Genomic DNA, 13,540 nt, shown 5'->3' with positions numbered 1-13,540 from the left:
ATTCAGAAACACTTCTGAAACACACACATATATATACAGTATATAGCGATTTTTCCTCTTTAACTGTATCTTGAGCTAGAATACAAAATGACATACTACACCTTTAAATATTTAAAGGGGACATCGGATTAATTTTTCACTTTTTTTATTTTTTTCACATTTAATTCGGTTTCTGGCGAGTCTGCCAGCTCAGAAAAGCAGAAAAGAAAACACACAGCCAGTTTGTTATGAACTGTCGGAGTCTGAAACGGTGTCATCCAGCGAGCCGTTTCAATCTGCAGCCGGTTTCTACGCAGATAGCTAGCAATTTGAATAAGACCACCTCCGAGCCATATACGGAGTCCAAGGCAGCAATGCACGCGTCTTGTGTCGACACGCCCCACGAAAGAGAGGGGTGGGGTGAGCAGTAGCTCATTATCATTTAAAGAGACAGGCACCAAAACGGCTGGCTGTGAACAGAGCTGTTTTTGACAAGGAAAAAAACGGTGTGGTTTTGAGGAATTTTAACCAAAGTATGTTGCAGACATTTCATGAAGACCCAAAAGAATCATACCAGCTTGTGGAAAAAGGGCATCCGATGTCCCCTTTAAATACATAATCCATATAGACTCAAGTTCAAATCTGTCTTTTTTCCGATCCCATTCTTCTCCCTTTTCTTGCCGCATATCAAATCACTTATTTAAAAAATAAATAAATAAAAAATGAAGAAAGTGCCTAACGTGTATTTTATAGTGACAATAAAGTGGTTAACAGGTATATAATACAGTAGGTCTATAAATTAAATTTGATGTGGTGTCCTCGCGTTGATCGGAGGGGCTGGCACATCGATCATGATGCATGCAGCTCACATTTTCACCACACTCAAAACTTACGGCTCCCTTCCTGGACCAGCAAGGAAACCTCTACTGGTCAGCAGGTTCAATATGGTAATGGTTAGGGGTAGATGTAGGGGTGGGCTTTAGGAACAGGGACAAGTGTGGTCCTGTCCATTTATGATTTTAATAAATATAACATTTACACTGAATATGTTGTAATTACTGCTTATTGTTACTGTATCTGCAAGTACTTGCACTAGGTATAAATAGCATCTATCTACTATTTATTACATAGAGAATACTTATTCCGCTTTTTTTTTTTATCTATAATTTTTTTACCTAATGCAAATAGCATCTCCCTTAATGTATTTATGCATATAATTTGAGTGAACTATCCCTTTAATAAAGTCATCTGAGATACACTGGACATGCCATACTGATCTGACTGCTGAGAGATAGTTCATAAAAAAGGAGGGCTGCTATGAATGTGCTAAATTCTCACATCTCCCCCACGAACACATACAGGTGTTGATTAGCGTGAGATTCCCATTCTGTTCCATGATCGTGGCGCACTGCCGAGTCACAGCAACAGTTAACACTTTGCAGCTGCTGCTAGAACTGGGACCGATGGATGGATGGATGAATGGAGCTCTTATGAGAAATGACAGGTGCTGGCTGGGTTTCTTAAAATGCTAAGCAGAACACTGGTCTCATATAAGTACTTAATTTCTATGGCACGCTTCCCAAAAGCATTACCTCAGTTGGACATAAAAACATTTATAAATTAACGAGAGCCTCGGACCGTTCCTAAGGCCATTATGTGCTTATCCAACTTAAATGTTTTTTTTGGCTTGCTCTCATAGTTCATCAGAGATATAGGGACAGTTCATATATTTAATAAATTAATATTAACACATTTTAATTACAGCAAAACCATTAAAATAAATAAAAAAGATGTGAGAAAACACCATTTACAATGATACTTTGATAATGAGATTTGATGATGGTATATTTTAAAATTTCACAAAATATACTGTGCAAACAAGTCTATAAAAACATTGACAATACATGGAATTTGAGCATCATCATATAAAGCGGTTGTGTCTCTTCAGAGGACTTCAATAAAACTGCTTGATTCATATGGATTTTTTAACGGACATATGGATGTCTTTATGAACTTTCTGAAGCTTGAAAGTTTTGGTTGCTTGGACTTTCAATGGATGGACAAAAATAATGAGATAATATTAAAAATATCTTCATTTATGTTCCAAAGATGAATAAAAGACTTTGCGTTTGAAGTAAATAGGTGAAAGAATTCTCATTTTTGGGTGAACTAACCCTTTAATAAACAACTTTAAATTTGCTTTTACTGTGTTTATTTATACATTCTTGATAATGTCACTATGTCTGGTTCCATTACAAAAAAAAAAAAAAAAAACTATGTGGTATTTATAGTAATTGAAAATGACCAAAAGACAACAGAATGGCATTTAAAAATCTGTGCATTTTGCAACTGTAAATTAGGAAATCAAGGGTCAGCGGAGCAGATTCATGCAATTGTGTGATTAAAACATTACCTGTCTTGCAGCTCCTGGTTAGTGAGCTGTAGTTCGTCTTTTAGAGTCTGGTAACGGTCCCACCTCAGTAGTCCTGTCATACAGAGCTAGCTCTCGGTCATGCAGCAACCTGAGACAGTAGGCAGGCCAGATTAATCACCAAACAAATGACCAGCAATCTGCTCCAAAGTGCAAAACTCAAGCACAGAAATAGCAGTGCTGGGTTTTCACACCAAGAGTGTGTTCTCGCATTTTGCAACTGTAAATTAGGAAATCAAGGGTCAGCGGAGCAGATTCATGCAATTGTGTGATTAAAACATTACCTGTCTTGCAGCTCCTGGTTAGTGAGCTGTAGTTCGTCTTTTAGAGTCTGGTAACGGTCCCACCTCAGTAGTCGAGTCCTGTCATACAGAGCTAGCTCTCGGTCATGCAGCAACCTGAGACGGTAGGCAGGCCAGATTAATCACCAAACAAATGACCAGCAATCTGCTCCAAAGTGCAAAACTCAAGCACAGAAATAGCAGTGCTGGGTTTTCACACCAAGAGTGTGTTCTCAAGAAAATTAAATAAAAATAAAACTGCCAAAAAGACCAAAAATAAAAGGATAAAAAAAAAAAAAATTGCATCAAAAAAATATCTGTTAACAGACATTTATGAAGAGAGGTACATAAAACACAATGTCCTAACCAATGTCCTTGATGCAACAAGTTTCCAGTGTCAACTAATTTGTCCACCTATTATTATTCATTTATTGTCATTATTATTAGTAGTAGTTGTAGTAATTTAATATTAGGAACATTTAAAGTGCTACTAAATTATTACTACTACTACTACTACTAACTCAAATGTTTATAATAATAATAATAAATTATTATTTTACTACTAATAATAATGTATTGATATAATGAATATTTAAACTTAAAAATTAAATGAATAATTAAAAAAAAAATTTTCATAATAACAATACATAATAATAATGTATTATTATGAACATCTGATTTATTATTATAAGTAGTAGTAATTTATTGATATGAACATTTGAATTATTACTATTAATATAAATGTTTTCAATTTTATTTTTCTATCATTAATATTATTATTAGTAGAAGTAGTAATAATAATTTATTGATAACGAACATTTGAATTATTATAACTAATTATTAATATAATAAGAATTATTATTAGTACTACTACTAATATAGATACGTGAACACTGACCATTCTGGATTATGGACGATAAAAATGAGTTGGCATCACACTGGGTTTGGTGTTATAGTGTAAGCCTCTAGAGTAAGTGTATAGTAGTGTAAGTGTAGAGTAAGTATGGATTGAGGCTGACCTGGAAAGCACAGCCAGAGTGCCACGGTGGATGCCATCCAGCAGCACCAGCTTGCCCTCCTGAGCAGCAGTGACCAGCGGGGAAGCCCTCCAGGCTGTGTCTCCATTAGGCAGGGTGTACCTCTGCTGGAGGAGATCCCGCGCAGTCATGTCCTACCACACACACACACACACACACACACAGAGGCAACGCCTGTCATTTAATGTATCCTGTAGCACGCTGACAAAGAAGGACAGAGGTGTGTGTGGACAGGGTTTACCAGTGCATTTGTGGTCAGTCATTCACACTGCTTTAGATTGTTATGGAAATGCATGGGCAGTGACTGATCTTTTATAATAACACAATACATCCACCATGACTCAAGATTTAAGCAAAGGGCTGTGCCATGATCAGCAATCACTCAATATATTGGCTAATTTTTAACAAATATGGTGTGAAATTAAAATGTTCAATTAATAAAATTTTTTGTACATAGTATTTTCTGCTTTGTTCCAGTTTCTGAACAGTTTATAACTTCTGTTTTTTTTTTCCCTCAGATCGTTGGACCGCAATCTTTAGCATACTATATATATACTCTAAGAAAATACAATGGGGGCAAAAACAAAAGTGTTGCGTTTATAATTTTGTTCAGTATATATTAATTCAGCAAGGATGCATTACAATGATCAAAAGTTAAAAGTAAAGATATTTATAAGGTTGCAAAGGATTTCTATATCAAATATTCAAACATGCAGTTCATTCTATTCATCAAAGAATCCTAAAGAAAAAAAAATGTATCATGGTTTCCTGAAAAATATTAAGCAGCACAACTGTTTTCAACACTGATAATAATACTAAATGTTTCTTGAGCAGCAAATCAGTATATTAGAATGATTTCTGAAGGATCATGTGACACTGAAGACTGGAGTAATGATGCTGAAATTTCTGCATCACAGCAAATAAATTGCATTTTAAAATATATTCAAATAGAAAACAGTTATTTTGAATTATAATAATTTTTCAAAATATATTACTGTTTTACTGTATTTTTGATCAAATAAATGCAGCCTTGGTAAGAAGAAAATTCAAATTCAAAAACATTAAAAACAACTATCAATAGCTTCAAGCATGTTCAAATATTACACAATTTTCAACGGCAATTTCACACATATACAGCTCCATGTGTCAAAGTTCATAGTTTATTCTTGTTATTATACACTACATTAAATTTAAAGCATTAAAAAAAACATTAAAATATGAAAATATGAGACCAATTGAACTTTTCCACTGTTTGTCAAACTGTTTGAGGGAAATTCACATTAACTTTTAAGACAAGAAAAACACTGAAAAGTTATCTCAAGGTGAATCTACACGGGGATAACAAAACTATCATAACAAGTGGAAACACAAGACACAAAACAGTATTGGACTCTTTTTCTGGCTTGTGACGTAGTATTTTTTCCACAACTGAAAGCACTGTATGTCATCAGGGACGAGCAGAGGCCCATACGAGTTCATAAAAGGGCTTCAGAGGGCTAACAAGATGAAGTGCGCTACAAAATTCCTCTTTTCCCCATACACTACGACCTCTTGCTCTCACCGGCAAAAAATAACTTGAGCATGATGCACGGACTGCTTCCTTTTCCTGCTCTATTCTCACTGAGCCAAAGGAATTCCCGACATTCCAGTATTAAACGTACACACGCACAGTGTTTTACTACCTGCGGCGCTAAAGTTTACACTCTGCTCTGAGCGGTTCTTCACAGTCTGTATGAGGTGCATGAAAACACGAGCATGCTGCAATCAGACCCAGATGCTGCTGCGGGGCGCTCAGCAAGAGCTCTTCACATCAGCTCCCCACCACATTTTGTCTGTAGTCTCAGTCAACATTTTGGTTTAAGTTTTACATTAAAGGGATAGTTCACCCCAAAATGAAAAATTGCTGAAAATGTACTCACCCTCAAGTCATCCAAGATGTTTTTATCAGCTGTTTGGACTCTCATTCTGACAGCACCCATTCACTGCAGAGGATCCATTGGTGAGCAAGTGACGTAATGCAAAATTTCTCCAAATCTGTTCCGATGAAGAAAACGCACTCATCTACATCCTGGATGGCCTGATGGTGAACACATTTTCAGCAAATGTAATTTTTTGGGGTGAACTATTCCTTTAACCGTTAATGAAAATAAATCAAAAATAAGACGTACAAGGACATTTACAGAAGTCCCTCTGTGACACATCACATATTATTATTTAAATAATTTTGTTTATTGTTATTTTTGATATAATGTACATTGGGGTGTTTTGTCTTACATTTTATGTTATTTAGTTAATGCTTTTTGTATTATTTTAGCATTGTGTGTCACCCTGCTGGTGTTTTGTGTTTGTGTGTATGACCCTGTGCACTGTCTATATGTTTTATCAACAGGCCACTTACGATGAACTCTGATTTATCATGTGGTTTTCTACTCTACTCCCTGTATTATCATGGTGGTTATCAGTACAATTTAGGTAAAAGCTGATTTGGTAGTTTATTCTTCTTTTTACTGTAAATTTACCAGGATAATTTTTTACAGTGAATGTATTGCTTTCTCTGTGAAGGACACATGTGATGCCAAAACATGGTATCTTAAAAGGATTTGTCTTTTTTAACAGCATTTACATTGGGAGCACAACTATGATGCCTTAAAAGGCTGCCTACGTAGTCAGCTGACACGATTTTGTGTTCTGAAAGCAGAATAGGGCCAATGCTGTTAATGATAACTGGGGGAGATCAAGGACAGGGCATGACTCTGATCCCAGAATAGAAACGACCCAAGAACACATGGCTATTTAAGGACTCGAGCTCAAAAATATTTTGTTTGGTCTTACGAGAATCACAAATATTAAAACACCAATGATTGCTGATGGAAACTCAGGGAGATCTGTGACCCCTGTGGTGCATGAACTCTGGCTCTGTGTGCTGATGCCCAGGACAACACTGAGCTTTCCCCCAAAAACCCAAACACTCATCTGAAAACCTCACTGTCCACAGCTGCGCACAACTGAGCAAACACAAAACCATGCTCATGTGATGAGAAGGTACATTCAGAGACCCAAACAGAAGAGAGCAAAAGAAAGGGGGTAAAGGAAAACACAACTGGGAACATTTTGCATTTTACAAAGGAATAGTCCAGGTTAAAGATAAAATGGAAAAGCTGCAATACAATTTATTTCTCCATGTAAACATGCGCTAGATGGACGAGTTTGAAAATGCCTCTCTAAAACATTTTTGATACCACTGCCCTGCGTCTCGCAATTTCAAAGCAAAAAAAAAAAAAAAACCCTGCACAGTCGGTATAATTTCTAACCCAATCTTATAAGAAAATTTAAAAATAAATGTATCTATAAACAATTTTGGCAAATTAATGGTGAAATTGTATGAATTAATTTGATAATTTAAGTCATATGAAAATATGATTTTCAGAAGAAAACAACATTTTACATTTTGTTCAACTTGCATGAGTTCATATGAACATAAGATTTTTATAAAACAAACAAACAAACAAACATTTTTAGAGGAAAATGTAAGTATTTCACATTTTGATGAATTGGTGGTAAATTAGTTTGAATTTGGATGATTTGAGTCATATAAATAATCAGTTTAAAAAAGAAAAAAAAGAAAAACAAATAAAAAGATGATTTTTAGGAGAGAACAACTAATTTACATTTTGGCGAATTGGTTGTTGAATTTGTATAAATTTGTACAATTTGAGTCATACGAAAACATAAAATTTTTAGATAAACTAGAATAAAAAGCGCAATTTATAAGGAAACAATTATTTTACATTTTGATGGTGAAGTCGTATGAATTTGGATAATTGGAGTCATATGAAAACATCTCGGTGAAATTGTATAAATTTATACGATTTGAGTCGTATGAAAATTCAAAATTTTTCGATAAAACTAGAATAAAAAGTGACATTTTAGAAGGAAACAGTTATTTTACATTTTGGTGGTGAATTTGTTCAAATTTGAACGATTTGAGTTGCACAAAAAAGTAAGATTTTTAGAAAAAACAAACAAACAAACAAAAACTAAGCATTAAGGTCCACCCCTAAACATAACCATCAGCGGTGTGTAAGCACATCACACAAATAAATAAAAAATTAGATTCATACAAATTTGCCACCAATTCACCAAAAAACGCAAAACAGGCTGCATCCACACCACTAGATGTCAGTACAAATCTAAGACGACTGCTATATCAGCTTGTGCACCGTTAAAAATATGCAACTTTAAAGGAATATTTTCAGGTTCACTACCAGTAGAACTCTACTGACAGCATCAATGACACACCACCACAGAAAATAACACGTCAACTACTGTACAATAAACTAAACTACATTTTTATCAACAGCTGAGGCACAACCATTTTCAATTGAAATCGAAAACATCTGTGGCGTACAGCTTAACCTGTACTGATCCTTCCTTTAAAATGTTACCATTTTGTCTTCTTGGGATTGATTAGTTTTTATTAATTTCTTATGTTTTGACATTACCTGATAAAGCATAATTGGTTCAATGCTGTAGCCCAGCATTTCAGCAAATTCTCTTGCAATCACGGATTTGCCACAGCCCTGAAAAAACAAGAAGAAACAGCATTAGCCAAACCACTAGGCAATTTTACTAAACAAGCATATGATGTACATTGCTCATCTGATCTAATCTCACTTAAATAAGAACACAAGCCATGACGCACACACAGAAGACCCCGATGATCTTCCTGCATTACCTTAACAGGCAGTATATGAAAAGTGAGCTATTGTTCGAAACACATCAACTTTCTAGTTCAAAGTGCATTTGTCAGTGAGGGTGGCCACAGGAAGTTGTCTGTGTACCTTGGCTCCGATCAGACCAATGTCTTTGACGAGGTGGGACTGCATCATCTCAGCCAGCAGGCGGTCGTGGGTGGGGGTGCCGATGAAAGCGGGACTGCAGTTGAATGGGCGACTCGGCCGCGTCCCTGATGTAACCTGCAGAGAAACCACAGCATTTCCTATCGAGGGAAGAAACGGTTCATCTAATCCACAATTCCAAATAAAGCACAAAGCAAATTTACCACCATCGCTGTGTCCTGACCTGAGAGGTGATGTTCTGGTTGGTTATGTTGAGGGTGACAGCTGCCTGTCCTGCGTGATCTCCATTCACAGGCTCAACGCTCACCACTGCAGTCGGAGAAGGTTTCGTGCTCCCATCAGTCAACTCAAACCTCTGAGAACAGACACAGAGTCTCCATTAGTGGAAATTAATTATACAGTGGGTATAGAAAAGAATGACACCCCTTTAAAATAATCACATTCTGTTCCTTTGCAGCCTGAAATGAAGACGGACACAGTTTATAGAGTATACAGAGACTTACATTGAGCACCCCCTCTACTGCAGTACGGCCTTCCTTTCCCAGCATGACCTCGTATGGGTAAAGCCTCTGCACCAGCTGCTGCACTGACAGCATGGGGAACAGCTTCTGCAACACATACAAATGCTCTTCAACAATATCTACAAATCAAATGCCTCTACAGATGTAAATTAGATTTCAGCACAATCACATTTATAATATCCCTCCATGTTAAAGGGGAGGTTGATCAGCTATTTTCAAAGGCTTGACTGTGTTTATGGAGTGCACTGTAATGTGTTCATGCTACGTAAAAAAAAAAAAAAAACGTGTTATTTTCACATATTTTACCTTTATTCTACACCGCTGTTTTCGTTCCTCGTCAAAACGGTCTGTTGAGTTCGTGGTTCTATGAAGCCCCTCCCTCAGAAATACACAATCGGGCTCAGATTGGTTAGCTGGCCCAGTGTGTTGTGATTCGCTAACCGCCTAGCGCACGTTGTCCGGAAACGTCACACCCCCTTCCAATTACGAGTAGCTGCATGTTCCCGGGGGCAGGATTTATGTAAACATCGGAGGTAGTGATGTCACAAACCCGGGAAGAAGCTTGTTGTAGTCCCTACCAGCCTTTTTTTGTAGTCCTTAAACAGCGATTTCTTTAAAAGAAAATATCTCCCTTTGCATTGAAGTATGAGCGTCGTAACTTTGCAGACGTTGTTTATGCTCTAACAGCAACATTACACACTGACTAAAGTTAAAAAGGTGAATTCATAATCAACCACCCCTTTAAATTCCATTTGTTTGCTGCTAGTGAGATTACAGCAAACTTAAAGCAAAATGACACACTTTACCGTTAACCATACTTCATGCAGTCTGCTACTCACTAGAACTGCGAGGGCAGATGGAAGATTGTCCATAGGGAAATCAGGCAGACTTAAGCTGGCAGACTCCTGAGAACAAAGTGTAGTGGCGAAAGACAAGAGCTGGGACACCCTAAGATGGGAGAAAATCGTTTCAGCGTTTTTGGCCAAAGAAAATCCATGTTTGAAAACGACTGTACCTTTCAGGAGGCACATTTGGTCCAATTCTGTATAGATGCTCTAGCTGGTCCTTTTAAAAAACATAAACCATTAGAGGCCGGACACTAGTGACAATACACATTTATCAGTACATCTCACATTCATAACATGCTTCTGTGTGTCTGAAAGCACCTTGAAGGAAAGGTAGTTGATGTCTCTGGCCTGGAAGCGGGAGCGGAGAGGTGGATCCAGCGGGTTACTTTGTATCGGGGAACAGGCAGGCCGAGAGCAATGACTCGAAAATGCTCACTCACCCGAACAATCTTCCACGCATCCAGCTCGTCTTTAGTGTGCTCCTATTAGACCAATACCAACATGGCAAACAGTACACACTGGTTAACAAATGTTAACAAATATTATAAAGTTATTGTAAAATGTTACCAACATCTCTATCTGAGGCCCTGTATTTCACCTTACACTTGATATTAAGATGCATTTTTGTTGATCCGATCACAAGTGGACAACACTAAATACAAGTGTAAACAGGGTGTGATTAATTTTAAGCTCGCCCACTTTTGACCACTTCCAGAGGTAGTTGAAATCTCATTTGTCCGATTTGCATTTGTAGTGTAGACACTCGTGGTCGAATACGTTCAAACAGCCACAAAAGAGCACCTCCTCTCTACCTACTGACCCAATTCTAAAACATTACAGGACATGTTGTTGAAGTGCGCTAGCCAGACAGGATTTAAACTTTGCCGTCTGAAATCATAAGTTTGCTTTAAAGTACGAATTAATGTAAAAAGCACGATGTCCTCTCACCAGTCCTGATTATAACACAAACCCACAGCGTTAGGTGTAGTTTTGTGGCTATCAGAGAAGAAACGAAAGCTGCTGCTCTCCATATCGTTTTCTGTTGTCTCCTTTTGCATTCATATGTAAATTGTGTGAGATTGTATTTAGCAATATTAGATGGAAAGATCCGTAAAAGCCCATATATACACCTGCCCATAACCCCTCCCCTCAAAGAAATCAGGAAAGTGGACAAAAGAGAGCGATTAAAACACCGGGTGTAAACGGGAATGTGTCTCCCTCGTCTACTTGTAATGCGACTGACCAAAATGCTTCTTAAAAGCAGGTGCAAACAGGGCCAAAAAGCATGAGTTAAAGGACAGCTCTTTGACTGGCCAGTCTGCTTTTGTGACCACAGGGAGTGCTGTAGATACAGCATGGTTCTCCTCACCTCCAGGAGTTTGTCGTAGCGTTGTGCTGACATGAGAAAGTGTCCATCTTCCAGCTGCATCTCTCGATTCTCCAGCAGGTTATTGAGAACTGGCGACATGTTCCTCTCGGCCTTCTCCAGGCCCTCCAACACCAGAATCCGACCCTCAGTTGCAGCTCGGACAGCACACTGAAGGAGACAGAAAGGACAGGAAAAAGTTGAGGCACCTTGCAGGAAGTAATCTAATTCTGAATATGATATTTGGGTTAGAGGTTATTAGAACAGGGCTTAGATGGCAACAGTGTGCAGAATAAGGGCAGGGACAAGAGCTGAGTCTAATTCTCTGGTGCAACAACCTGCAAGTTACTGTTCTAGAACACAATACTGTCAATGAGTATTTGATGAGCAGCATTATGTGTAATTATATTAGCAGAAAATCTAGAACAAAATACTGTCAATGAGTATTTGATAAGCAGCATTATGTGTAATTATATTAGCAGAAAATCTAGAACAAAATACTGTCAATGAGTATTTGATAAGCAGCATTATGTGTAATTATATTAGCAGAAAAGCACCATATAAGCACCAATCAACTTTTGTCACAAAATATCACAGCTGGCAAAAGGGTTTATTACATAGCGTATATACTCATATATATATATATATATTTATCAAGGGTGCCAATATTAGTGGAGGGCTATATATATAAAAAAACATAGGGTGATATAACAAACATTGCAGCCATTATTGTCATGTGACAAGAAGGCCGTAATATGGGGGGAAAATTCCATCATGGGTAGTTCAGATGTCAGCTGGAATAACACCTAGAAAACATCATGATATTCAAGATTCAAAATTTAATAAATAAGTAAATAAATAAATAAACTCTGCCAACTTTTTGGAAAACAGTCCATTATCTTGAAAATAGAATTTGTTGACTGATCATTTAATGCATACAATTAACATTGGACTACAGCATACTTCAACCAAACTTCTCATCTCAGCTTTCTGAAATCTACATCTACATCAAATCAGAAAGACTGTCTGTGACACTTTTTCGTCTTGAGGAGGACTTCCTATCTGTAGTATGTTTTAGAAAGTGTTCATCTGTCATTTCACCCACTTCACAGAGCAGCTCACTTCTATTCTTGACAAATACGGTTTTGTTTTTTTTAGATCCTAACCCATTTGTGGGCTGAATCTCTAAATCTTGTCTGTTATATGTGTACAAGAATCAAACGGCATTGACGTCAAAAGCAGGAAATTCTGGGCTACTCCGATGACCACAAAACAAGTCGCTATATAATTAGGTTAACATGTAAATACATGCCTGATTGTGTGGGAACAAGGCCTATAAATATGTCGCCAGATGGTCCAAATTTAGCTCAGGACCCATATCCATTCTGAATACCATAATCACATAATTACTAGAAATGGATGTGATGCAGACTAGAGAGACTAGTTAAAACCTCAGACCAGTGCGTTTGTCATTGACACAGCAAATTGTAAATAGCTGAGCTAAATGCCTTTTGCCCTGCTTGACCCCAAAAAGGGACACAAAGAAAAGCCAAAGACTCAAGAGGAAAGAGTTTTTTTGACCACAAGTAACTTTCTCTTGACTTCCTACACAATGATGTCCATTTGGTCTGTGGTGGAATAATGAAGAGCAGAATATATGATGTAATATCATGTATAATTACGAAATGGATAGTTCCATTTTTAAAGCTGATAGGTCAATATGGCATTCCAACTGTGCTAAAATACATGATAGGGTAACAGTTATACATGTCAGGAAGGGGTGGGCGATCTGTCGATTTTATATCGTGATCGATCTCGACGATCTATCTTTTATGTCCTCATAATAATGTTAAAGGGGTCATATGATGTTGCTAAAAAGAACATTATTTTGTGTATTTGGTGTAATGAAATGTGTTTATGCGGTTTAAGGTTCAAAAAACACATTATTTTCCACATACTGTACATTATTGTTTCTCCTCTATGCCCCGCCTTTCTGAAACGTGTCGATTTTTACAAAGCTCATCGGTCAGAAAAAGCGAGGTGTGCTGTGATTGGCCAGCTATCCAGTGCATTGTGATTGGCCGAATACCTCAAGCATGTGACGGAAATGTTACGCCCCTTACAATATTGTGATGCCTGCGGCAACCACATGTGACGACCCCGGGCTGGACTCCGCTTCGTCCACGGTGAAAGCCGATCCGGCGATCCACAGCGCGAA

At 37.5% G+C, this 13,540-nt stretch overlaps 1 pseudogene; it reads right to left on the bottom strand.

Annotated features, from left to right (window-relative positions):
* The window catches only part of LOC107713704 (von Willebrand factor A domain-containing protein 8-like), a 43,811-nt pseudogene that overhangs the window by 22,295 nt on the left and 7,976 nt on the right, over positions 1-13,540 (bottom strand).

The sequence above is a fragment of the Sinocyclocheilus rhinocerous genome, unplaced genomic scaffold, assembly GCF_001515625.1.
Source record: "Sinocyclocheilus rhinocerous isolate Xijiao unplaced genomic scaffold, SAMN03320098_v1.1 scaffold2584, whole genome shotgun sequence".
NCBI lineage: Eukaryota > Metazoa > Chordata > Actinopteri > Cypriniformes > Cyprinidae > Sinocyclocheilus > Sinocyclocheilus rhinocerous.
The sequence above is the reverse complement of the archived record's forward strand: the minus strand, read 5'-3'. Positions and strand labels throughout refer to the sequence as shown.